General features: G+C 41.2%; 1 protein-coding gene across 7 annotated transcripts in view; it reads left to right on the plus strand.

The window, feature by feature from the left end:
* Nucleotides 1–367: 367 nt before the first annotated feature.
* The window catches only part of ndrg4 (NDRG family member 4), a 56,877-nt gene continuing 52,976 nt past the window's right edge, over nt 368–4,268 (plus strand). For 2 of the 7 annotated variants that reach the window (XM_034878591.1, XM_034878593.1), the window contains exon 1: nt 369–642. The gene's annotated coding sequence lies outside the window, so the exon portion shown is untranslated. Of the gene's footprint in view, nt 643–4,268 lie in introns of all 7 variants that reach the window. The other 5 variants (XM_034878587.1, XM_034878588.1, XM_034878590.1 and 2 more) reach the window with 4 other exon arrangements.

Genomic DNA, 4,268 nt, shown 5'->3' on the forward strand with positions numbered 1-4,268 from the left:
ATATGGAGTCATTTCGTGTAAAAATTAGATGCTCAGATGAGGATATTTTCTTTTACATTTGAATGAATTTATTTAAATTTGTACACTTTTTTCTATAAAGCCTGAGTCATTTCAAAGCATTCGCCAACTCAGAGCTGCAGCGTCCTGCTTTCAATAACAAGACGAACATGAACGCACACACTCTACACACAGCTCTTTTCAAGCCAGACTCAACTCTTTCCCTTTTTCCTTTTCTTGTCTCCTCTCCTCAACTTGCCCCCTTTGTTTTCTTTTCGTCGAGTCCTTTTTCTCCCTTCTTCTCCTCCCTTTGTCCCTCCGTTCCCTACCTTACTTCTGGGTGCTGTGCTCTTCAGTGCGCTGCATCATTGGTGAAGCCACGTGCTCTCTGTTTATCATCAGCAAGGGGAGGGAGATAGAGAAAGAGAGATACAGTAGAGAGAGGAAGTCTCTCTCTCTCTCTCTCTCTCTCTCTCTCTCTCTCTCTCACGCTCTCATTTTGTTTAGTACACCCACAGACACACACACAGCGACACGCAATTTTCCAATCCTTAGCAGCCTGAGGGACGCACACACTAGCACAGAGAGCAGAAAACCAGCCAAAGCAGATTATACCGACTGGAAAAGATCTGAACCACACCACAGGTACAGTAAAGCTTTATCTGTCTGGAGCATGGATTTGAACAGTGTTGTGTCTGGAGATGTGTCTGTGAAACAGTCGTCCTGAGGTGTTTTTCATACCAAAATCAAGGCTCTAAGAGTCTTTGTGAAGCTGACAGAATATGTTAACTGTCTAGAAAAGAGAATGAGAACGAAGCAGCCATATGCTGAAGCGGTTTAGTCTTAGAGGACAACAGGAGGAGGATATTAAAATGAGGACAAGAGTTTTGGCACGATGTGTGTGAATACTGCTACTGAGCTTTACTTCACCACCACCACCCACAGTAGACACACACACACACACGCAGACAGACAGACACACACACACACACACACACACACACACACACAAACACACACACACTGTCTGCATTGGAGTGAATGGCGTGTCAACAAGTTGAATGTATTGTCCCCACAGAAAACGTGCCAAAGTGTGCCATTTACACCACAGCAGTGCCCATGAACACGTCTTAAAGATTAGTGTGTGTTTAATGTGAAAGGCAGTGTATTTACATTGTGTTCTACTTGTATTTAGAGTGAACATTAATGTAGGGTTGATGTGTTGAAGTTGCTGCTTCTAGAAAAAGTCTTCCACTGTCAGTAAACACCACAGACCTTCGTCTAACAGCAGAGACGAGGGAACAGCGGCGCTAAGGGGAATAGTGTTTGGTTAGACCAAGCCGAGTGAATGACGAAGCTTGAGGAGGTGAGAGTCATAAAAGTTGATGGAATTTGGTGCAGGCTTGTGTTAGCAGTGCCCTGAGTCTGCTTGCATTTGCTGAATGCTGCTGGCAACTGGTGAAAGACTGAGGCTGTAATGCATGATGGTATAATGACAGAAATTACAGCAGTTGGGGGCTCTTAGGCTACGTTAGACTGCAGGCAACAGTGACCCAAATCTGGTTCTAGTTTCTGCTCATGTATGCCTTTTTTACATGACATTCAAAAAGCCTGAGTCACATGACCTCCGATCTTTTGCAGTTCGGATTTGGCCACTTCTACATGTGGTCCAATACCATTACAGGTCTGGACAGTCGGATCGGAATTAATGCTAGAGCAGGTTTCTCAAACGCATCACTCAACGGTCTGCATCTGATCTTTGTTCCAGGTCAGAGGTCTGAAACAATCGCGATAACAAAACAGCAACGCACTTTTAACTTTTAAGCAACATTTTGACAAACATACCTTTTTCAAAGATTCATGCAGTTTTTTCTACAATTTTGTCCCTTTTGTGCCAGCTAACTTTTTCAATGATTTTTGAAAACTTTTTTAACGTTTAATGGGGCAGACAGAAACTAAACACCATAGCTTTTACTAAGCATTATGAACATGCGTAATGAACGCAAGCAGACCCATGTGACTGCGCCACGCCAAGCCACCCTGCTGCAGGCTCATATGACGTCCTGTAGCTGTAATAATGGATATAATGGTTGTGATTTATCATTGGTATTATCACATGATACATCCGAGGGCTGGATGCTGTTACATGGATGTAACGTTATTAAATTCTCTGTTCCCGAACTGCTATTTATCGGCTAGTAGCTATCGGTAGCTAATAGCACAACATGCTTGTTGCAGGTTCTCTTAATACATCCATGGGTATATTTTGCATGACGTAAAAGTCAGATCTGGGGAAAAATTGGAAATGAGCATTAAGGTCTGCAGTCTGAGCGAAGCCTTAGACCCAGTAAGACACCTAAATTATGTTAAAGCGCCTGACTTGTACCTGGATAGTCATATTTGTTAAATGGAACTACTAACAAATCTCATAAGACTCATAAATATTGAATTTTGGTATTGAATTTTGCATGATTGCATGGTGCTGGATTTTGCTTGATTGGGTCAGGCCAGAACAGAACTAAACTATCAGTGTAACCAAGTATTGTATCCCATTCAAAGCCTTTGTAATAGCAACACTGTAATGTCCCATTTTAGTTTGGTCCTCCTTACATAATCTCTCCGTAGCATCCAGAACTACGCTCCCCTTTTCGTTTCCTTGCATAAATGTTTTTCTTTTTAAACCCATAAAACGTATCGGCTTGTTTTTCACTGCTGTGCTGCTCCTTCAGCACATAAAACAGACACTAAAGCCGAGCCTGTCTTCCCTTCGGGAGCGGGTCTGTTTCTCAGCTCTGGGTTTATAAATAGATTTACAAAATGCAATTCACTCCTGCTTTTGTTCTTACATGAGCTACACTTCATCACTGCTCTGTTCAGCCCATATTTTAGATGGCAGAAGCTAACTATTTACCAGAATCCTCCACAAGTTTGAGTGTGCCTGAAACTAGAGTTGAAGTCAAACTGAAATGATAGATGCCTATATTTTTGCTAGAAAAATGTTACTTAAAAAACTCAAAATTGTCATTTCAAGGACAAGTTTCTTTTAGTTTTCTCCAAAGAGAGCGCACCCTATGTTATAGTACAGATCACCTCAGTTCCGTAGATTAGAATCGGCTGGTAACATGCGTGTGAGTGCTAAGGTTACAGGTTGATGTCGGTTTTGACAATTCTCCACCACTGGACTCATGACCGAGACAGCTGAACACCACCCTCCTCTCTCTTTCTGTAAAGAAAGATGAACAACAGCAAGTGACTCTGCAGGTTTTGAAATAAAAATGAACAAAAAGTAACATCAAGTAAATGAATTGGCTGCCTTTAGCATGGTAGGCTAACTAGCTAGTTCCCTTTCTGAGTGGAGTACAATCTCAACAGCACGACTGGTTTTCTTAAATGTTGAAAGTTTTTAAGAGACAGCTTAAGTCCCAACAGTTAACAGCAACAGGATGCAGGCTTGTTGAAAAGGAAAAAGGGCGCGGCCATTCATAGAAGATTTCAGTTTTCAGTTTGATTTGAAGGGTAAAAAGACAAATACTGAGGTCTTACTTCAGTATTATTAACTACTTTAATGATCCTTAGGGCGCTTTCACACCTGTAGTCCTGTAGACCTGGTCCGAGTTTGGTTCAGCTCGGTTAGCGGTGCACTTTGTCAGGTGAACCAAACACTGTAAACCAATGTCACGCAGTGGATTCCCGGTCGCCTATTGGACAGAATGTCTGAGTGTAACTCGCCAGCACCGCATGGTCTCAGATGTCATGGAGCAGCACCAAATGTTCGTGGTCTCGGGTTTTCTGCTTTTGCTTTAATAATTTAGAAAAAGGCAAACATTTTGATCAGCTGACCAACAGCAAGGAAGAGGGCCGGCCCTGATGAGAGAGATTATCATGTGAGGTAGGGGTGGGAAAAAAATCGATACAGCATAGTATTGCAATATTTTTAGTGGCAATACTGCGTCAATGCACAAGTGCCAAGTATCGATCTTTTATTATACATGCGTTGGTCAGTTGGTCTCTGCTTGACAATCTCATTTAAAAAAAATAAAATTGAAGTGATATGAACAGAAGAAATGTTTCTTTTTAGATGAAACAGATGTTGACGAAGTTTCCTTTTGGGGACGTCATTTGAAACTGGGAAAATCAGAAGTTGGAAAAAAAGCTTATAAATTGCAATATATCTCTAAATATATATATATAATATATAAATATATAAATATATATTTCAATATGTAAAAAATCACAATAATAAAGTTTCGTGGCATATGTATCGTGATGAT

The sequence above is a fragment of the Etheostoma cragini genome, chromosome 8, assembly GCF_013103735.1.
Source record: "Etheostoma cragini isolate CJK2018 chromosome 8, CSU_Ecrag_1.0, whole genome shotgun sequence".
Lineage (NCBI taxonomy): Eukaryota > Metazoa > Chordata > Actinopteri > Perciformes > Percidae > Etheostoma > Etheostoma cragini.